This window comes from Macaca mulatta, chromosome 6 (assembly GCF_049350105.2).
Source record: "Macaca mulatta isolate MMU2019108-1 chromosome 6, T2T-MMU8v2.0, whole genome shotgun sequence".
Taxonomy (NCBI): domain Eukaryota; kingdom Metazoa; phylum Chordata; class Mammalia; order Primates; family Cercopithecidae; genus Macaca; species Macaca mulatta.
Window position 1 is genome coordinate 11209388 of NC_133411.1, and position 23896 is coordinate 11233283.

At 42.8% G+C, this 23896-nt stretch overlaps 1 protein-coding gene across 1 annotated transcript in view; it reads right to left on the reverse strand.

Annotated features, from left to right (window-relative positions):
- Nucleotides 1-252: 252 nt before the first annotated feature.
- Nucleotides 253-23896, reverse strand: part of ATPSCKMT (ATP synthase c subunit lysine N-methyltransferase) — a 187611-nt gene continuing 163967 nt past the window's right edge. The window contains exons 6-7 of the transcript XR_013418265.1: nt 4638-4715; nt 253-416 (exon numbers count right to left, since the gene is read on the reverse strand). The gene's annotated coding sequence lies outside the window, so the exon portion shown is untranslated. The remainder of the gene's footprint in view (nt 417-4637; nt 4716-23896) is intronic.

A 23896-nucleotide genomic window follows, 5' to 3' on the forward strand; every position in this document is an offset into this window, starting at 1 on the left:
ATGCAATATGAAATATTTAAGGGAATCGCTGTGCTCTTGGCTTCCATTTTCTGTTAGATTATTCTACAGGCTCTTGTAAAAGTCAAGTCAGTGCTTTTAAAGGCAGAATGTGGCCGCGAGTTGAGAAAAGCCTTCAAAGCCCCTGGGTTCTTGATTTCGCTTTTACTTTCAGCATTTTGCCTTGAATGAACGACCTCAAATACCTTAGATATTCAAAAATTGATGAATGGTACTTAGCAAGGTAAAACTCACATAAAGATGATGATAACTAAGTCAGCCACCGGTGGCCTGAAAATTCATGGCAACATTTGCTGCTTCTTGTGGAGGCATCTCTTCATGACACTTTCAGTGGGCTCTTCCCATCCATCCACCATCCCAAAATCCTCTGCAATTGAAGGAATATCTCCCACACTGGCCTGTGGTGTTAAACCAGCAAATCACATTGGGTCAGCAAAAAAGAACTCAAGAATAGAGGTTTATTCTTTAAATATCCCCCTAAATCCATTCAGTTGAGTTGGCTGGGGAGCAAATACTCACATAGATCAATGCATTTAATCCTCCAACAACTCTGTAAGCAAGAACTATCTTGCCCCCATTCCAACATAAATAAATGGAAGCAGAGAGAGTTGGAATAATTGGCTCAGCAGTCACATAGCCAGGAAGTGGCCAAGCCAGAGTGGGACTCAGCTGGTCCCAGGGCCTGGGTGTCCAGGCCCCATGCTACACTGTCCCTACCAATATGGTCACTCCACAGGTGCTGATACGAAAATTTTGGTGAACTGAAGGTTATCAAATTCACTAGTAAATTGCATTGGTACAAATGGCTATGGCCTAGAGAAGAAGGGTAAAGCCCGTAAGAAATGAAGACTTGCTCAGGATCTATAAAAGTGACCCAGGGGATGAGAGCCCCCAGGAAAACATGGCAAGGCCAAATCCTGTTGTCTAAGCAGGCAAGGGAGGCCTCTACAGACAAACCTGAAGAAAGATCCACTGCTCAGGCAGCACCCTGTCACAGCTCTGGGATGGTCATTTGGGGGCTGCTATGAAGGACAAGCCCAGACAACAGTTTTGGACAGCTGTAGACAGTCTAAATCCAACATACATATAGCCACTTCGACAGACTGTCTCTGGTTAGCTGGGTAACTGAGGCTCCTATGCCAAGACCTTTCACACTGGCTTATCATTGGACCACTGAAGTCAATATCTCTGCACTCACTAGCTATCGACCTTGAGAAAATTTAGAACTTCTTGGGGCCACAGTTTCCTTATCTGAAAGATGGGGCTAAGAAGACAGCTCCACTGGATTATTACGAGGAGTAGATGAGACAACCCAGAAAAGGGGTCTTATTAGCATAAGGTACTTGGAACAGTGATGTGCCCCACATAACAGCTGCTGCTGTTAGCCCTGAGGTCACCTACAGCAGCAAAGGGAGCTGCAGGCAGAGCCTCCACTCACCCTTTACCATCTTTTGTTAACTGCCTTGTCTAGACTTACTTTTAAATACTCCAGATATACAGTGTCATATGAAGTGTGCTGCAGGCGTCCTCACTGAGAATTCAGAGCCCGTGTAGACCCTGAAGTTCCAGTCAGGAGCCCAGACATGGGGCAGCTACTATGAGCACTCTTGTTATTTAAAAAGCTTTCTTGAATATCAAAAATGGTTTCATATCAGAAACATCAGAAATGAGCTATAATTGGTGACATTAAAGATATTCAAACCATATGGTGTGTTAGTCCATTTTGGCTACCATAACTACCATAACAACATACCTTAGACTGGGTAATTTATAAACAACAGAAATTTATTGCTCACAGTTCTAGAGGCTGGGAAGTTCAAGATCAAGATGCTGGCAGATTCAGTGTCTGGTGAGGGCCTGTCTGGCATAATCGGTTGCTACAGAAAAGGTCAAATAGCTTCCTCAGGCCTCTTTTATAAGAGCATGCCTCCCATCCATGAGAGCTCCACCCTCAGGACCTCATCACTTCCCAAGGGCCCCACCTGTTGCTCCTACTGCATTTGAGATCAGGTTTCGACATGTTAATTCCGGGGAGAGGACATCAACAGTCAAACCGTAGCATAAGGATTCATTAAAATATTCAAGAAATCTTCCCTACCCTTTGCAAGAAGAATCTAATGATGCCCAGACCCTTTTCCTTGGTGGAGATGTGTTATATAGCCTTCTAAAATAGCCTAATAGGCTACTATATAAGGACTTTAGGTCCTTAAACTTGGAGGATCTTGTATGCCTGATGCCAGCTCTAGGGGTGACAGGATCTGCTTTCACAGCCTTGGCACTGCCTTCTGGCTCCCTCTGTTCAGCGGAACTCTGAGCACCTAAGAGACAAGGAGCTGGACTTCATTAAGCTTACAGCACAGGTTGATGAGCACTTTGGGGCCTGCCAGCAAATTAATGCTCCTTTAATAAGTGTTTTTTTGTGGTTGAAGCTGCTTTGAGAGTTGCTGTCATAAAAATTGAGGAGCAAAGAGTCAAGGGACGAGCCAGCCTTCACCTGCTTCAAACTTCCTTAGCTGCTTCTTGAACCTACCAAAAAGAAACCAAGTTGTGTACGTGACCAAATTGGCTTGGGTACATGACCAATTGACTTTTTCAGTGTGCCCATGCCTTAAGCTTTAGAAAGGAAGATGCAACACAAGTTTCCTCTGCTCCGTAGTAGCCTCTCAGGCTAAAGACAGCTGTAGCTACCCCCACGGAGTAGCAGGCAAAAGCCACCAAGGTCAGGAGATCACAGTCAAGGTCATACCATGAGGAGGTGGACAGGAAGAGAAAAGATTCAAGTAAGTAGTTGTTTCTCCCTGTTTGCCCTGAACATTAAGTGGCCAACATGAAATAAGTTCTTTTTCTCTCCCCACAGCAAATATAATCCAAAATCCCCATTAGAGGCAAATAGGAGTATCTGAATTCAGACTTCCAGGTCCCTGGTTTGGAGAAGGGCAGCATGGGTCTTCACCAAAATCCAGCTTCGGGATTTCCTGGACTTTAACCAAATCCCCTGGGTGGCCCCTTTATATTGAAGAACCTGTCTTTGACTCCATCCTGACCTGCTCTCCTTATACTGGGAAGTGTGTATATAAACGTACCATTTCATGAAAATAGCATGTGTCACCAAATGAGGGTTCCAGAGAGTCAGCATCGTGCATTCGTCCAAGAACATTCGCCTGAGAAACCCTGGCCACCATCTGCCAGAAACCTGGGACCAAGAGCTCATGGAAAACAGAAACTGCTGCTCTGTTCAGCCTCTGTAAAGTGCTCAGTAATGCCAACTGTTCAACAGGCTCAGAAGACTATGACATGGGGTAGGGACACAGGTGAGGACATCTCTGTCATTTCAGCATTTTTCCAAATCCCAAATCCTGAGCAGAAGTGCCGAGCTGAACGTGCATAACGTGCATGTCAGTTGATCAGGAGGAAAATGCACTTCCTCTGTTTAGATTCTCTGAAAATAATCTCAAAAGACATGAGCTCAGTTAGAGCTCAGCGATGCTCATTGCCACAGCAAGAAAGCTCAGACTCAGTGCAGCAGCTGAACAGCAAGAAGCCTCTTTGTTCATGGAGTCTGGTGGGCCAGCGGTGCTCCTGCATCCTGCAGCCATAGGTACCATCTGGGGCAAGTGTCAGGTGAGGCTGCCACAGCCAGAGAAGAGAGGACGAGAGGGTCACTCGGGACGGTTTTAAGAGCTGGGCTTAATCACTTTTGCCCACACTTCTGGCGCGCCCCATCACTCATCCTGCCTGTAAGGAAGCCTGGGAAATGTGGGGGATCCCACAGGTAAGCGGGGAACCCACGGGTAAGCAGGAAGATGTTATAGTCTCTACCCCAAGAGGTAAGCTGCTCTGGATGTGATGTGTGTACAGGACCTGTCACAAAGCCCTGAGCGCCAAATCCTCCTCCCTGCTCACATCCTCGCCTGCCAGAGATTCCTTCTCTGTAGGATAAGAGACATTTGGGAATTCATGATACTCCTTCTGGACTAGACATGCCACCTGGAATAGACAAAACCTGTTTTCATAATTAATACCATTTCAAGGTGCTGGCATGTGAGCAGGAATGATAAAACTCTAGAAATTCCTCATGGCCAATGTCCGAGTCCAGGAGGTACAGGTGAGTTATGAAAGTCAAGAAGAGGTAGACTGAGAGCAGAAAATGAGTATGAGCCCAAGTCAGGGTCAAGAAAAGGAATGAGCTGCTAAGCCCTCAGGGTGGCGGCAGGTGGTGGAGAGATGGCAAGAAGCTGTGGGAGGTGAGCAGAGGGCCGGGAGCAGGGAAGAAGCAACAGAAGGGAGAAGCAGCACAAGGTGGCCAGAGGCACAGGAAGAAGGGGCCATCTGCTGATCTGAGCAGAGGTCCTTGAGCATCATTACTGAGGACCCAATGGAGGACTCCGGAGGACCACGGGTGAATGGAAGGTGAGGGAGGCAGGGGATGGGGCTACTTGTACCTCCAACCAGAAATTGAGAGACCCCCAAGTATGTGGGCTCTACTCGAACTCCTCTGACCTCCCACAAGCTGAGCCCTGCCCACTGAGGCCAAAAAGCCAGTCCACACCCCACTGCCTTCCCTGGTCTCCATGAATTTGACCCTTTTTTTGCCCAAAAGAAAAATAATAATAACCTACCAGAATCCTCCTTCTTAGCTAGTTCCTGCGTTCCTGGTTCTGGCCTGGTCCACCCTCTGTTCTGGTATCATCCACAACCTGCCATGAGAGTGAGGTTTATTTTATTTATTTGTTTGTTTATTTATTTATTTATATTTGATTGCCTAGGGTACGGGTCTTAAGCCTGACCTTTCCAAAAACGTTCCTTTCCTCAGTCCGGGATCTTGAATTTTTCTTAAACCACTTCAAGAAAGTGGTCTGTTTCCTGTTCTGCCTATATTACTCTACATACTAAAGACAGTCCTGATTCTCAGCATGAGAACATTTATCTCTATAGGTCACCTTTTCACAAAGGTTAAAGCAATTGAAAGAAGCCTTTTCCTTGATATCAAAGCCATAGACTTAGATGATTTTTTAAGCCTAAGAAAGCCCATTCTAAAAAATAAAATAAAATAAAAATACAAAAGAAGCATTTCCTAAAAAGAAAAATACCTGCTGATTTTTCTTAGCCCAGAAAAATTATTAGTTCACAAGGTGAATTTCCCCATGAATAAACTCAAACATGGATGGGGAAATAAATCATTTGACTAACTACACCTTTTTCTTTGTGACAGTCATCTTGTTGAAAAAGGCCATTATTTTTTGTGCTAACGGAAGTGCCTTGCTAGGTAAAATGTATACACTATCTAAAATATATAGAAAGATTCATCTTTCCAGTGCATTTACTTCTGTTAGCTAATAAATTCCAGCAGAAGTGCTCCAAATTACATTACAGGTATAAATACCAGCATGTCAACGGTGTGACTATTAAGAAACATGACTTGAGTTCACCCTTCAATGACCTTGACATTATCTTGGTCCCTCCTGCCTGTATCTACTACGCCAAATGAACCACCACTTGGTAACCACATGTTCCAGAGTTTCTATCTTTTCTTTTTCCCTACACTATATGTTTTTAAAAATTTTTTTTAAGCTGTCCTCTTTTATTTTGGAAATTGTGTCCATCAGAACTACAGCCAGGTCTGGTATCAGCTCTCCCTGCCTGCAGCCATCCCACCGGGCACGTGCCCATTGCTATAACAGCTGTTAAGTGACTTGAACAGACCTCCGGCTACAGCTGCTTTAGCACCCATTTCTGCCCTCTGCTCCCCTCTTCTCCTTGATCCCGTCCAGCCTGGCTTCCACATCCAATGCTCCATTTGGACGGCTCATTCAAGATCACCAGGGACCTTCATGTCCTCACAGGCATGGAAGGTTTGGAGTCATTATCCTGAACAACAGCCAGTGGCAGGACAGTGCATCTCACTCCCTCTTTCTCCAACTTACTCTTATTTTCTTGGATGCCACCTCCCTCTGGTTTGGCTTCTGCCACTCCAGCCCCTCCTCTGGAAGCTCCTCCCGCAAACCTGTCCTTGAACATTTTGTTTCTCAGAGCTCTTCTCTTCTGCCTCCCCTACACAGCCTTATCAACCGTGACTCTCAAACAATCATCTCTTGGGGTCAGTAAACAAATCTGAGTGAATGTCCCTCAGGAAGCTCAAACTCTGTGTCCAAAATGGTACTCAACATCATTCTGCAATATTATTCACATTCTTTCAGCTGCTACTGAAGAAGCCAGCACCCTGTCTAGTGCACCCTGGAAATGGTACCCAAAACGTTTGACTTGCCCAGGCAAAAATGTGAACATCTTCCTTGCCACCTCCCTCCTATTTCGCTTCAAGTAAGTGCCCTGCATTCTGCCTCTTCAGCATATGGGTTTGCTTTGGCCACTGCCATCCTCACTATGCTGCTCCGAAGGCCTCTCTTGCCCCTCCCAGCCCATCAGCCTCAATGACCTCCATGCCCTAGTTGGTTTTCCTCCAATCTCACCTCAACGCTGCAGCTGGACTGAACTTTCCAGAACTTAAATCTGATCTGTCACTCCACTGCTTTAAGACTTTTAAAGTCTTCAATATTTTTTAGGGTCTTTAGGATGAAATCTGAACTCTTAACTAACTCAGGCACTCCCAGTAGAGGGCCCTGTCTACTTCTGTAGCCTCATCTCTCTGCTCTCCTCCTGGCATCTCTGATGTGCAGGACCACACCCCACTACCCTCTCGCTCTCCTCCAAATTTTACACAAGCTGCTCCATCTGCCTCAAACAATGCTGCTCGCTCTGCACCCCGTCTCCTGACACACACTCATTCAGGTGCCCCCATGTGACCATCTCCCACTACCCCTCCGGTTGTGGTTGAAGAAATATTTCACTTTGGAAGAACCTTCCTGACCTCATGGCTGAGATGGGTCTTCCTGTGGTGGGTTCCCTGGGCACCTTTGCTCCCCCATCAACATAATCATCATACCTTAATTTTTTCCCGAACTGTATTTTTTTCACACTAAACCTAAGAACTACTTTGGCCACAGAGCTACTTTGATTCATTCCCTACTATATCTCCGGGACAAAACAGACACTGGCTAAGAGTAGGCACTAAATAAATATTGAACAAATAGAAGAAGGAATGAATGAAAAGGGAGATTAAATCTCACCTCCTCCATAAAGCCTGACACGTTACTTCAGCCCACACGAGGGTCTCTCCAGCCTAGCACCATCGGTATTTTGAGCAGGACAATTGTTTGTTTTGGAAGCCTGTCCTGTGCATTGCAGGATGTTTAACAGCATCCTTCAATACCAGCAGCACAAGCCTCCCTGCAAGTTGTGACAATCAGAAGTATTTCCAGATGGTGAGCCATGAGATGTGAGAACCACTGGCCCTCACTGGCCCCCCTCCCTTCTCTGACCCTCTTCACTGCCCCTTGCAGTCATCACCATCCGTTATCACATGGTTTTTCTTTGCCGGAGCCATGTACAAGTAGTCCTGTCACCCCAAAAGAAGAAAATCCTCCTTGAAAACAGGGTTCTGTCCTCTTGGCATCCCCTGTAACACCTCATGCAGGACTGATTGTAGCCAACAGGATTGGCATGTGTGGCCCTCTGTTGAAAGGAGGGGACAACAAGATGGCCACGTTGTACGTGAAATTCTGACTCTCCAGCCTAAGTCTATCCTTTCTATCCAAATATCCTTCACATCTCAACACTGGAAAACAGCCTTATCAGCAAGCTGCTACCGAAGTCTTGATCGAATACAGTGCTGTTCTGCGTGCTTCGTAAAGAGGATTTAAAACATTGCAGAGTGAATAATCTCTTCATCTGGAATTCATTAAACTCTCATTTTCTAAAAATTCAACAAAGTCAGCTGAACCCTTAGCAAGCTGCCCACGCCTCAGTGGTCACTCACTTGAAATGCGGCTTCCTCCCGGTAACTCAGTTTCACCACCTGGCACATTCAGGACATAACCAAAGGAACTGAAGCCAATTTGCCCTTGACCCTGTAGCATGACCTCTGACTTCCCTTAAACTATCTTAGATGTCTCTCGTGCTCTTTAAATAAATTATGATGATAATTAATATCAGCCCAAAAAATCAATGGTTAAAAATGAATTATTTATATTAAATATTTAGCAAGTGTTCCTGCACTAAAGACAATTTAGCATTGTAGTGGTCCTTAAAAAGAATCCAAACATGCCATTTCCTATCATTAGAAAAATACATTTGTATTTAGAAAATCTCTTGATAAATAAATGTGCACACAGTAAAAACAGAGAGGGAAAAAACACAGTTTACGCTTATCATGTGCATAGTCTCAAACCTACAATAAGTCAGTAAGTTCGACAAAGCCTTTTGCGTGAGTTCAGCCACGCAGAAAGAACACCTCCCAAAGTCGTGACTCTGCTCTGAGCCTGTTTCTGCCACAGTCACCCTGTGTGCTTGAGAACATTTTCCTGTACATCTCCCTGGCCCTCAGTTTACTCATGTTTAAAATGGGGAGAAAGGGCCAGGCACAATAGCTCACACCTGTAATCCCAGCACTGTGGGAGGCCAAGGCAGGAGGATCACTTGAGCCTAGGAGTTCAAGACCAGCCTGGGCAACATAGGGAGACTCCATCTCTACAAAAAAATAATAATTATTAAAAAATCAGCTGGACATGGTGGTGCATGCCTGGGGTCCCAGCCACTCGGGAGGTTGAGGCAGGAGGATGACGTGAGCCAAAGAGTTGAAGCTACAGTGATCCATGATGTGCCACCGCACTCTAGCCAGGTAACAGAGCAAGACCCTGTCTCTGAAAATAAATAAATAAAATAAAATAAATAAAGTGAAGAGAAAAATTCCACATGAAAACCAAAGTCCCTTTTGGAACTAAAATTTCATAGTTTTAAGCAAATCCCATGACATTCTTAATTTAACTCCAAAATGACTTTTCTGCTCCTTATTAATTGACAAGTGACAAACATAAAATTGGTAAAATCATATCTACACTGTCCTGGAATTAAATGGCACAAAAGAAAAAGCCATGATTTTGGCATAGGGACAATTTTCCTGGACTTAGAAGTTAGCAATGAGGGGCTTACACAGAAATATTTACATAGCAGAAAACTCCAGATCGGCAGACTTAAAAGAAAATATGCAGACATTCAGAAATAAAGGATGATAGAAAATAAGGTTTCAAGACAGAAGTAAGCAGTAACCGTGAAACTCAGAGAATACATCCCCAAGAAAGGACCTGGCACCATCTTTGTCCTTCTCTTTCATGTGGTCGTTCCAAATTCAGGAATTCACTTTGGTAAACCTTCTCTTGGAGGGTTTCCTCCCTTTCCCAACTCTCTCCAATGAGCATGGAAAATGACCACAGACAAACCTGAGCGTATGTATTATAGAAGCAAGAAGTAGAAAATGCACTAATGAGCCAACCGATGGATCAACTCCACATTTCTACAGTTATTAAAGCAGCGATATCAGTCGAGGCTCATATACAGGAAGCAGAAACCACTCTAGCTATTTTAAGCAGAACAAGACAACGCAGGGAACTAAGTACCTATAAAATTGTCAGAAGGGTTGGAAGAGTGAGCTGGGCCTCCAGGAATAACTCCCGGAACCAGGAGCCAAACTGACCCTCAGAGGCCAGTTAGAAATACAGGAGTTAAAAGTCCAGCCCTAGTACAACTCGCCACAGGGAATATTGGCTCCTCCTGCTCCAAGCTGGGGACAGAAATCACAATGCTGAGCTCCTCTGCCTTCAAACGAGTGATGCCCAAACACTGCACTGGCTGCCAACACTGCTGTGAAGTCCGCACCATCCAGCAGCTAAACCCTGTCATCTCCATGACCCTACTTGACAGCAGCAACAGCCAAAGCAGAAGAATGAGGGTCCCTCTGAACCTGCACTTCCAAATCTCAGCAAGCTGCCTCTGAAGGCTAGAACCCAATTCACATTCATAACCAGAGTTGCAAGGGAGACTGGTAATGTGACATTTAGCCTCTAGACTCTGCGGTACAGGAAAGCTCATTATCTAATGGAAAGAAGCTGGAATACACGTTGAGTTCCAGTCCACCATATCCACTAGAGTTGAGATGGAAGACAGAAGTAAAGTCCCCCATAAGATCCTAAAAACAGTAACAAAGCTACTGTTCAACAAATCTCAACCGAGTTATAAGACTTCTCCAGGTCGATTTTTATCACTTTACCTCAATGAAGACATAACATTTTGAGATCAATATTTTATAGATTTGCATATGCTATAAAAGTCTTAGCTCTTATATACTCCCTGTACAATGTTTATTTTCCATAAGATGAAGAAGTGATAAAATAGAGGGAAGTCTGTGACTTTATTCACTCACTTACATATTTACCAGCCGGCTATTAATATTAGATTCCAGGTGCTGGACCAGCCATGGAGATGCCAAGGAGGAGGACTCATGGGTTAAGATCACTGGCTTTAGCAGGAATCACGTCCAGTGTAAGTCCCATTTCTGCCACTTACCAGCTATGTGATCTTGGGCAAGTTCTTCACCTGTTCTATGACTCAGTTTATCCACTTATCAAGTAAGAATAATGATACACTCTTTAGGAGGCTGTCACCTGAGGGTTAACTGAGATAATACGTATTGCTTTTAGTACAGTGATTTGACCATATATTAGTCAGGGTTCTGCAGAGAAACAGAACCAATAGACTATACGTACAAATATGTATACAGAGAGAGATTTATTTTAAGGAACTAGATGATACAATTGTGGGAGCTGGCTAGTCTAAAATCCGCAGGATAGGGTGGGAGGCTGGAGATCCAGGAAAGAGCTGATCTGGCAGCTTGAGTCTGAAGGCAGTCTGGTGACAGATTCCCTCTTCCTCTGGGAGGTCTGTCTTTTCTCAAGATCTTCAGCTGATTGGATGAAGCCCATCCACATTATGGAGGGCAATCTGCTTTAATCTAGGTCTACTGATTTAAATGTTAATCACATCTAAAAGACAGCTTTACAGCAACATCCAGACTTATTTGATCAAATATCCGGGTACCACGGCCCAGTCAAGTTGACACATAAAATTAACCTTCAGAGTCCATTAAGAGCATTCAGAAAATGATGCTGTTGTGATTAAGCTATAATCAAGGACTTGAAGGAGTTTGCGTCTGGTGCTGAAGATAGACAATCACAATGCCGTGTGATCAGTTCTATGAAACAGGTGTTTGGGAGACCATGGGTATAGGCAACAGGGTGTATATAGAAAGCAAAAATGCCAGGGAGGGTTCTGAGAGGTAGGAAAGAAGGCTTATGTTACAGGCTCTAGGATGGCCTCTGCTGATGCAGATGTCTCAAGAGTAAGAAGAAAACCCTACGTGGACACCAGAAAGACCAAAGATGTCTAGTTCCCCCTCACCAGGCCTGAGCACATTAGGGTTCAGTGAAACTATATTCCTTAAATCGGGAGAGTCCCCCCTGGTCTAGGTGGGGGTGAGTATTCAAGGTAGCCACAGGCAGCAGAGGTGGTGATGAACAGTCAGAGTCATGGTCAGGAGGCGGTGAGTTCATGGTCAGGAAAAAAACCAGGGCATTAAGCCCAAGGGAAAGAACAGACACAAGACCACAAGCTTCCAGTCAGGAGATGGGAGAGGCAGCATGGAAAATAAGGTGTGAGGACAGGAGAAGGGAAAGCTTAGAATTCAACTGCAAACGCAAGCTTGCGCAAAACACCGCCCCGCCCCCACTTCTCCACATTTCCAGCCATGGCATTTCTAGCCAGGTAGCACTAGAGCAGCAGTGGACTATAAAGGACCATGTGGAAATGGACAAGTGGACTCACAGGCCCCTGGTGCCAGCAAATGATTGACCATTGTTGGTACTAGAGTTTCACCACTGAAAAAATCCATTTTCCAGTGCACCATGGAAGCATAAAGTCCAGAAGCCAACAGCCTTGTCATGACTTTGCCAAGGAGCCATCCTTTCCTAGCCGCCTCGACCCACAACACCCAAGGGCCACAGATGTCCTTATCTCCAGTCACTTCCTCCAGCCTGGTCCCTCCCAATGAGGTTAAGGTTCACATTCAAGCCAAACTTTCCAAACGCATTTCTTATATCTTTGAGCCATAAAAATGGAATGCTTGGTCCAGGTTACGTCCTGGGTGCTCAGAATGTTTTGCTGCCAACTATTTGGCCCAAGTCCCCAAAGGCGTTCCTCCAGAGTGGAGATGCTAATAGGTTTTGAGCAAGTGAAAAACATTTGACAACAAACTGAAACTCGAACATATTGATATCTCCATTACTGACAGCAAGAGTCAGAGAGAGACAAGTGGGATTCATCTTGATTGGCATATGGCAACAATAGCCCAAAGCCTCCCAGTTCTCCCGCAGCCATGTGTGCCGCCAATTGCAAAAGGGAGAAGGATGACAAGCGGATGAAGTCCTTTGAGATTGTTTTCCAACATAAACTGATAAAAAGGCCCACTGGGCATTGATGTTAGAAAGACTCAAGATAGTGAAACCTAAAAAAAAGAGTCTAATGCAACCTCTTTTACCTAACGTCTCCTATATTTTTTACCCTTCTGCAAATTTTAGGTGGGTACGTGAATCATTTAAAGCCATTTCTGTCTTTTCTAAACTTCCAATTATACCACCCACAGCACCAAATGGAAGGGGAATTGTAATCAATTTTGTAACTAAATTCATGTAAAATAAATTTAGACCCAAAGGATCTGAGTAACAAAGCCATTTTATTCAACCAAGAAATCAGATTTTGACAGCCAAAGCTTTTTTTAAATTCAAATCTGTTTTCCAGAGAATTTATTCAAAATGCTTACCAGACATCACCAGGCACTGTAACAGAACTACAACTAACCCACTGTTCTCATATGGGTATAATTGTAATGGGAAATAACACATTAGATAGATGGTGACATGGGTTATTCTCCCAGCGTGGCCACCAAGGAACTGTACATCCTGAAAAAGTCACTTCGTCTCTAAGCTTTGCTTCTGTACTTGTGAAATAAGGTACTAAAGTTGATGCAATGATGACCCCTTTCTTTACCCCTCTTGTATGCTCACCCTTTAACAAGTAACTTGGTAATGTCCCCTACTCTGACCCTAGGCTCAGCCACGTGATTTTGGTCAATAGAATACAACAGAAACAACGCCCCAGTTCCCAGCCTAGGCTGAGTCCTTGCAGGTTTCTGCTTGCTTTCTTGAGCCTCTGCCATTGCCATTGGAAAGACAACCCTGGGTCAGCTGCCTGAGCCCTGAGAAGGAAGAGAGACACGTAGAGCAAAGATGAGTCTCCCAGCTGAGACTCTCCAGCCAAATCCAGTCAACTCTCATTCCACACCAGCAAATGCAGCAGAGATCATTACAGCCACCCAGCTAAGCCATCCATGAAAATCAATAACTCAGGATGGATTGTTCCACAACAAAACCTAAGTGCACAGAACAATACCACCCACTCCAACTATCTTACTGGTGTGTTGGGAAGATCAACTGCAAATATGTACATAAAAGCACTTGAAAGACTGCAAATCTGCCTCTCAGCCATGAGGAAGACCACATGCTCTATAATCCATATGCCCTATTCCTGCATCTTGAGTGGTCTTTTCAGGTGGACACTCCATTCTAAAACTAACTTCCTTGGAGGCTCAATTTCTATATCATGCCTTATAAATATATTCTGCCTTTCTACTCAGTCCCTTTAGATTCTGGTAGACAGTATGATTAACTTATTCTTCTAACCCACCCCATCTCTTTCCCACCAAAAAAAAAAGAAATTGTTTAACATTTCCTTTGGCTTCATGTCCTGCAGAATCTAGGGCCACACAGTCTTCCTCCTCTTGGATCCACCTGCTTCCTGTACCCTCATCGGATGTTCTCCAGTCATGACTTAATCTAAGAGGGGACTCAAACATATGGTATATCATTATTACAAAAGTTCACAGCAAAATTAACTTTATGCCAGAGGAACTGTTTATGCTACTAATTGTCACTTAGATGGCTTATTGAATATTGGGTAGCTTAGTAAACAAACCCTTTCCCAAGGCTACTTAAACATATGCTTCTTCTTGCTTTGTGCTGGGATAAATGTAACCATAGTTAGCAGAGTAGAGAGTTGCTTTCCTTCAGAGTGGGCTAAGAACATGCTTGGAATGCTACCTTCCCTGGCACCCAATTTGGAGACAGGTAAGGGAAGGCTAATGGCTGTCCTGGGGTAAATTCTGTGCCCTTCATTGGTAAATTGTAGGAGTCCATGCCATGTCTAGCAAGAGTCACCTGAAGGAAAATTCGCAACCAAGGCACAGCCACCAGCGTAGAAACCACCAAGGTTGTTGTGGGAAGGAACAGCATATCCTACCACAGTTACAGACCACAGCCTGACCTGCTCCTAACTGAACCATGGGAGAAAGGGAATATCCAAGCAGCACTGGCGCAGCTTACCACCTCTCCTAACTCGGCCTGTCTCCAGGATACAGGGATGGAGCTGTGGTCAATGCACAGCTTGAAAGACAGATGATCTCTGTCCTAGCTCCTTGGCTACAGGGGCCAACTACTTATTACCCCAAGAGGTAATACTCAAGCCCACCTAAAATAAGCCAAGCAATACCTGTGAAAGTCCATTGGTACCTGTGGGTGTCATTAGATAATATGGAGACTAGGAACAGGAACCCTGAAGTAGCAAAAAAAAATCAAAAGGAACACTTGACAAAGGAACAAAGACCCAGGACCCACAAGAAAGGCAGAATTTCTTTCAGCAAAAGAAAATACTTTAAGTGATTTTAAGACTTTTCAATTATCAGTTCACAGGCATCTGCTGAGTGCCTGTTACAGGCCCGTCACAAAGACTAGGAGGAATACAAAGAAAATCAAGATATACTATCTGCATCAGAAGATTATAAAACTGGTGTAAAATTTATTACTAAAACACAAGAAACAATAGCTAAGAATAACACAACGCAATATAATTATACCTCAGTTGTTCTCAATTTCCTGTGTAATTAAGAATCACTTAGGAGGCTTGAGATATATATATATACTGAAGCCCAAGTACACCAAACCTCACACAACAGGATCTTCAGGAGCCGGCTAGTGGCCGCGGTGCACACCTGGTTAGGGGACCTGGGACACACACAGTGCTCTGAGAATTCAGAAGAGATGGCATCAGTGGAACATCCTGGACTACTTGGAAACAGCAGCTAGTCTAGACATCTAAACAGCGGCTAGTGCTCCCACAGGGAGAAGACTGACCCCCAAATCCAGCAAGCAAATGCTAGATCGTGGGCCTGGCACACTTAGTGTTACATTTTAAGATAATGTTAAAATTACTGAACTCCTGTTTTCCGAGGCTGGCCTTGAGACTTTCAGAAGATGATGTTCACGCAATTTGCCCATGGCTCAAACTAACAAGGTGTCAGATCACTAACAAGTGATCTGAAAGCTCCCGATCAGCTCAGAAAGAACGAGATTCCTAAAAAGCATTCAACTATTTCAAACTATTGCTTAAGGCTACCTGGCGGACTTTGTGCTGTCAAAGATCCCTTCCACCTCAAATAGAAAGCTCCCCAAAATACATTTCTATTCTGGTAAGTTATGATCAATAGGTGGGACCTGAGCAGTTTGATATCTTTCTGACCTTGTGTGAGTCACTGTGTGGAAGTACAGATTAAATTAAATGATGAAAGTTGTATCAGATGATAAATGGGACCTCAAATAAGTACTCAGACAATACAAATGTACAATGGAAAATCCATATTTTAATGTCCTAAAAGAGGCATGGCACTCTGCTTCAAATGTATTTTTAAAATATGCATTCACCAAACAAATGCTGAGTGTTCCCCTGCGCTTAGCACAGTATCGGGTGCAGAGGACACAGTGGAGAGCAACCAGACAAGGTCTCGCCCTGTGGTCCAGCGACCTGGTGATTGGGACCTCACTCAAGTACTGAATGAGGAGGGAGGAGTGCCACTGGAAAGATGATGTGAAAATCATCCCAGAAAGCTAGATCTTTCAAATCCATGACACCTCTATTATTTCACTGTCTATGCCATCTTCCTTTTTCCTCCCAAATTACTTTCCAGAATAGCTGCTCTCACCTGCACCTCTCGCCAGCAGGACACAAAGAGGTCCCCATGTTCAAGTCAATGCCGATGCTTTCCAACTTCAAAACGTCTGACAGTTTGTGGTTATCTTGACTTAATTGGCATGTCTCTGATGGCTAATGAGATTGAGCATCTCTCCATATCCTGACAAGCATTTGGCTTTCCTCCTGCAAGTTGCCTACCCATGTCCTTTGCCGGTGTTTCTACTGGTTTCCTGCCTTTTATATTCTAGAAACTAATCCTTCCTTGGTTGTGTGACTTACAAACACCTTCTCCCATGGTATTAGTGCTGGCTGTGGTGTCCAGGGTAGGTACTCACTGCCCCTACCGGAAGGATTACACACACACCTGACCCGTTGATGAGAAGCTTGACCACGTGACTTGCTTTGGTCAATAAAAGGCCAGCAGAAGTGACGTGATTTTTTTTTTAAGCGAAAGTGTTAAGGGCCATTTTCTAAAACCGCGGTGTAATTTAACTCAGAGAGAGGCTGCTCTTTCAGCCTGAATCCTGGAATGGAGACCCATGGAGCAGACTCAAGGCCAGCCCACAGCCACCTCAGCAGAACTCAGCCTTTATTACCATAAGCCACGGAAATTTTGGTGTTTCTTGTTACTACAGAAAAGCTGAACAATTGAAAGACATACTGGAAGTGAGGTGCCAACAATAATAAAACACAAAACACATGCATAGGCTTTAGGGCTGAGTGGCAGGTGGCAAGAAAATTGATATTAAAGGCTTTTTATGTAGTGGTGAAGCATATGAAGAAAACTATTGCCTGTGATAACTAGAAGGCAGAAAGTGTAACTAATAAACTTGTGGTTTCAGCAAAGAAATGGGAAAACAGAATGTGGATAACATTGGATATTTGCTAATGGCTGCATTTGACAAGGCGCAGTAAGAAAAAAATAAGCTCATAAAAGAAATGGCCATTTTGCAAAAGGAATTCAAAGAGAGTTCAGAGAGGCCATAAATTTCAGGACTTGCAGGGCTAGAAAATGGAACTGTTTCTCATCTCCAATTGGCAAAAGATAAAACTGAGAAGGCCTTGAGCTATAAAGTCCAATTAAGATTCATCCTTGGGGCAAAGATAGAGTCAAGTAGCCTTGTCAGCCCATTGTTAGAGCTCTAATTGGGCAGAAAGGGGGAGAGGGGATGAAGTATTGTAAGTGAACTAACTCTTTGCCCTTCAGAAAAAGTGGAAATATGTGATGTCTTAAAATTAGTAATTCCATAAATAGCAACATAAGCATAGTATTCAGAAATACTATGTACTGACTACTGAGGTGTAATTGTTTCCCACTGCTGTGTAACAAATACCACAAACTTAGCTGCTTAAAGCAACATGTGCTTACTGCCTCACAGTTTCCACGGTCAGGGACTCGGCATGGGTTAACTGGGTCTTCCACTCAGGATCACATCAGGCTAAATTAAGGTGTCAGCCAGGGCTGTGATCCCATCTGACACTTGGGGTCTTCTTCCAAATTCACTTGTTGTTGGCAGAATTTAGTCCTTTTACAGTTGTAGAACTGAGGCCCTCAGCTCCCAGAATCTACCCAACACTCCTTATCATGTGGCCCTCTCCACAAAACGGCATTTTGTTTTATAAAGATCTCTGTTGCTTTGAATATCTCTGGCTTCCCCTCTCTCTTATCTCTAGATCTTCTTTTTTTTTTTTTTTGAGACAGTCTTACTCTGTTGCCCAGGCTGGAGTGCAGTGGCATGATCTTGGCTCACTGCAACCTCTGGCCCCCAAGTTCAAGTGATTCTCATGCCTCAGCTCCCCAAGTAGCTGGGATTACAGGCGTGTGCCATCACATCCAGCTAATTTTTGTATTTTTAGTAGAGACAGGGTTTCGCCATGTTGGCCAGGCTAGTCTTGAACTTCTGGCCTGAAGCAATCTACCCGCCTTGGCCCCCCAAAGTGCTGGGATTCCAGGTGTGAGCCACCACACCAAATCTAGAGCCTCTAGACCCTGTTTAAAAGGGCTCATCTGATTAGCTCAGGCCCACTCAGGATAACCTCTTTCAATTAACTTAAAGTCAACTGATTAGGAACCTTAATTACCTCTGCAAAATCCCTTTACCTTTTCTATATAATGAAACTTCGTCACAAAAGTGATATCCCAATCACATTGGCAAGTCCTACCCACACTCAAAGAGAGGGGATTAGATAGGCATGTCCACCATGCAGAGGAAATCCTGGGGCCATCTTAGAATTCTGTCTACCATGGAGGCAGTCACAGAATAAAAAATTTAAAGTGTTTTCCTCTGAGGAGTGAAACTGGTAAAGGCGAAAGGCAGAAGAAGAGCATAATCTGCACGATTAAAACTACCTATATTTTATATTTTTAAAACCACCTACAAATATCATCTTGATAGAAATTTATCTTGATTTTAATAAGCTATTTTATATAGACCACAAAAAATAGCATGAGCAAAGAAATAAAAATGCACTCTACATTAGAAAGCAATCAAAACAAATTTTCCCCTACAAAACGGACTAGCCCCGTGAGGTAAGTAAAAACTTTTTTTAAATTTCTGATTCATATTCTCAAAAACAAGAAAAGACACATTCTTTAATCAAATGAAATGATTCTACATCAGAAGTATTGGTTTCAGATTTAAAATTACTTGCAATAAATTTAAAACGCAACAAAGTTAAGAACAGAAGATTAGACACTGTGATGAACCAAATAAGTCATTTAGAAGATTCATGTGGGGAATTATAAAACTCAGGATATCAGATAAGGAGATAAGACTTACTTTAAATCTACATATAAAGGAATCTACTGAAGGAAAGAACAAAACAAAGTGAGAAATACAATATGTTACATCGCATGGCAAAGGTGAATCGGTGTTGTAGATGGAATTAAGGTTGCTACCCAGCTGACTTCAAAATAGAGAAATTAACCTGGATTATCCTGGTGGGCCAAATGTAATCACAAAAGTTCTTAAAAGCAGAAGAGGGAGGCAGAAGAGGAAAATCCAGAGAGAAGCATCAGAGAAACAGAGAGAGCAAGAGGAACTCAGCCTGACTTTTCTGGCTTTGAAGATAGAGGAAGGGGCCATGAAGCAGGGAATGTGAGCATCTAGAAGCTGGAAAAAGCAATGAGACAGCTCCTCTAGAGCCTCTGGAAAGGAATGCAGCCCTTCCAAGACCTTGACCTGAACCCAGGAAGATCTGTGTTGAGCTTTAATGGCCAGAACTGTAAAATAATACGTTTGCATTGTCTTAAGTCACTAAGCTTATGATAATTGATCACAGCAGCAATAGAAAATATAAGGGTTGAACATATTCAGGTGACTGACAGTTTTATATTCAAAGACAAAGTCTTACACCCATTTACTTGGGGGAAAAAATGATGCCTACAAATGAAAAGTGAAATCAGGCTGGCGTCAGATTTATCTCCCATAGCACTCATGGCAGAGGAAAATGAAACGTTATCCAGTTATGGGGAAGGAGGAGTAGATGGTGATCCAAAAACACTAAGTCCAAACAATTTGAAGTTAGAAACAACAAAAAGACACTCTCAGGCATGCAGGAAAAGTATAAAGATTACCTATATTTTCTCAGATTTAAACAAATACGCAGAGGGAATAATCCGGTCATCCAATAAGTAAATAAAAATGCATTCACATATTCAACAAATATTTATTGAGACTCTCTTTCTCAAAAAATAGTATTAAGGGATACAGCCGCTGAGATGTCAACTGTCTCAGTAAGATCACACAGGTAAAATCTCAGCTCTCAAGGACTGTATATGCTAGGTGGGACAGACAATCTATTAACAAGCAAATGAATAAACAAATAATACAATATCAGTTTGTGATAACTGCTAAAAAAAAAAAAAAAAAAAAAAGTAAAGCAAGATAAGAGTGACAAGCCTGGAGGAAAAATATTTTTGATAGGAGTTTCTTAGAGTGTCTTTCAATGACATGATTCTTAAGCAGAGAACTTAAGTCACTGAGGAAACAAGCCATATAAAAAGTAGAATAAAAAAATTCCGGTGAAGCAACAAAATCTTTGAGGCTGAAACAAGCTTAGTATGTTTAATGGACAGCAAAATGTTCTATATGGCTACTTGGGCTTCCTCACTGTATGGTGGCTAGGTTCTAAGACCAAGCATCCCAAGAGGACCATGTGGACGCTATAGTGCCTTTTATAGCCTAACCTTGAAATTACATAGTCTTACTTCTGTTGTTGTCATGAGTCCACCCACATTTAAGCGGGAGGGACCATACACCCAGTTCTTCATAGGAGAAGTGTCGAGGACCTACTGTAAAAAAAACCATGAGGAACAGGAGCTATTTTTTGGCCATTTGGGGAAAATACAGTTCGCCAAAGCATACTGAAACAAAATGACATATCAAGGCCAAAAAATAAAGCAATGAGCGAAGACATCACAGAAAACTCTAATCAAAAAAAAAAAATAGCAAAAGAGATAATATGGTTGAAATAGAATACATGGGAAATAATTATAATTGGACAAGGAGAATCCATTTATATCAATGAAAGGCAAACCTTACAATAAAATTGTTGGTTTTTGCTGTGTAACCAACCATGCCAAAACTTAGCAGCTTAAACAATAGCCATTTATCTAGCTCAGTATTCTATGGGTTAGCAATTTGAGTTGAGCTCAACTGGGCAGACGTCATCATCTCAGCTGGGCTCGTTCTTCATGTGTGATCAGCTGCCATGGCTCTGCAACTGTGGTTGGATGACTGGGCCAACAGGGGCAGTAGTGGAATTGCGGCCACGTGGATCTCATCACCCAGCCTGCTGGCCAGTGCTTGCCTACCCAGCCGCTGCAATAGGAGTCCCAAGAGCAATGAAAGAACAAGCCCCGTGAGCAGGTGCTTTTCAAGCCTATGCTTCTATCATGTCTGCGCCCATGAATGTTTGTAAGTTAAGTAAGTTAGCATCAAAATAAACCCCTAAAGCTAACAAAAGCACAAGAACAAACTGATAAAAATCACAACGATAACTTCATCTTTTTTTTTTTTTTTTTTTTTTTTTGAGGCAGAGTCTCGCTCTGTCACCCAGGCTGGAGTGCAGTGGCCAGATCTCAGCTCACTGCTAGCTCCGCCTCCCGGGCTTACACCATTCTCCTGCCTCAGCCTCCCCAGTAGCTGGGACTACAGACGCCCGCCACCTCGAGCGGCTAGTTTTTTGTATTTTTTAGTAGAGACGGGGTTTCACCGTGTTAGCCAGGATGGTCTCGATCTCCTGACCTCGTGATCTGCCCATCTCGGCCTCCCAAAGTGCTGGGATTACAGGCGTGAGCCACCGCACCCAGCCTCGATAACTTCATCTTGAGTTCTCAATCTTTAGACAATAAGCAAATAAAGAATTAAGGTTCAAACAAATAATGAGGTCAACAAATATCCATTTTTTTCCATTCAGAATATGCATCATTTTTCAACGTCCTTGGAACATTTACAAAAGTTGAGCATACCTTTAGGCCTTAAAGGAAAAATTTTAAAGGATGTTAGGGGGTTTAGAAAAAAAGAAAATCTTAATAAATCTTAAAAAATTGAAGTTACATAGGCCATATTCTGTCTAAATGCAATAAAACTAGAAATTAACAAAATTATAAGCAAGAAAATTCAAATCATTAGGAAATTAAAATGCCTTCCTAGATATATTTTGGGTCCTAATTATGGATGACTTAGAAAATAAAATAATCACCAAATTATATGTCAAAAATATGACATGCTTTATGTTAGAGACCAGCAAACTTTTCCAGTAGAGGAAGTACATATTTTAGACTTTGTGGACCATAAGAACTGTCACACTACCCAACACATACTGTGGTTATGCAGAAGTACACATACACAATACACGACACATAAAGAAATGGGTATAGATGTGTTCCAATAAAACTTTATTTATCAAAACATGCAGCAGGCTGGATTTGACCCATAGCCTTGGTTTTCGAACCTCTACTTTATATAATATTAATCAAGTGTTAAGCACTTACAAATTTCTAACTTTACATGTATTTATTACTAAAAAAGGAATAAAAATCAACGAAATAATAATGGACTCTAGAAGCTAGAAAAAAATCATCAGTAGCAAAACAGAGAAAGCAAGAATTAAAAATAATGAAGTAAAACATAAATTAATAATAGAGAAGATAAGAAACTAATGGCATTAATAAATAAATCCAATATTTGAAAATACCAATAAAATAAACAAACTCAAAACAAAGCAAACCAAGAAAAATGAAGGGAAAAGCACAAGTACATATCATTCAGTATTGGAAAGGAATGGCAATGACAGATGCAAAGAATTTTTTAAATCATAAGCTATCAACTAACACTACAAACAACTGTTTTGTAGTAAATGTTTAACTAGGCAAATGTTAATTGCCTAGACATGTCCTATTGACTAAAATTGCCTCCTAAAAAGGTAGCAAATGTGAACAAATCAAGCAAGCATAAGAAAATGGCTAGGGGGAGAACTCAGCACAAGATGGTCGAATAGGAACAGCTCCGGTCTGCAGCTCCCAGTGAGACCAATTCAGAAGGCGGGTGATTTCTGCATTTCCAACTGAGGTACCCAGTTCATCTCATTGGTACTGGTTAGACAGTGGGTGCCGCCCATGGAGGGGGAGCAGAAGCAGGGTGGGATGTCGCCTCACCCAGGAAGTACAAGGGGTTGGGGAACTCCCTACCCTAGCCAAGGGAAGCCATGAAGGACTGTGCAATGAGGGATGGTGCTATCTGGCCCAGATACTACGCTTTTCCCACAGTTTTTACAACCAGCAGACCAGAAGACTCCCTCAGGTGCCTACACCCCCAGGGCCCTGGGTTTCAAGCACAAAACTCAGCAGCCATTTGGGCAGACACCAAGCTAGCGGCAGGAGTTCTTTTTCACACCCCAGTGGCATCTGGAAGGCCAGCAAGACAGAACCATTCACTCCTGTGGAAAGGAAGGTGAAGCCAGGGAACCAAGTGGTCTTGCTCAGCAGGTCCCACCCCCACAGAGACCAGCAAGCTAAGATCCACTGGATTGTAACTCTCACTGCCAGCACAGCAGTCTAAAGTTGACCTAGGGCCGCCATTACTGAGGCTTGAGTAGGCGGTTTTCCCCTCACAGTGCAAATAAAGTCACGCGCCCAGAAGGACTTGAACTCAGCTCTGGACCCGGAGGACCTAATAGACACCTACAGAACTCTCCAACCCAAATCAACAGAATATACATTTTTCTCAGCACCACATAGCACTTATTCTAAAACTGACCACATAACTGGAAGTAAAACACTCCTCAGAAAAGGTAAAAGAACAGAAATCATAACAATCAGTGCAATCAAATTAGAACTCAGGATTAAGAAACTCACTAAAAACTGCACAACTACATGGAAATCGAATAACCTGCTCCTGAATGACTACTGGGTAAATAACAAAATTAAGGCAGAAAGAAATAAGTTTTTTGAAACCAATGAGATCAAAGACACAATGTACCAGAGTCTCTGGGACACAGCTAAAGCAGTGTTTACAGGGAAAATTATAGCACTAAATGCCCACATGAGAAAGCAGGAAAGATCTAAAACTGACACCCTAACATCACAATTAAAAGAACTAAAGAAGCAAAAGCAAACAAATTCAAAAGCTAGCAGAAGGCAAGAAATAACTACAATCGAGCAGAACTGAAGAGACATGAAAAACCCTTCAAAAAAATCAATGAATCCAGTTTTTTGAAAAGATTAACAAAATAGATAGATCACTAGCCAGACTGATAAAGAAGAGAGAAGAATCAAATAGACACAATAAAAAATTGATAAAGACGACATCATCACTACCCCAGAGCAATACAAACTACCATCAGAGAATAC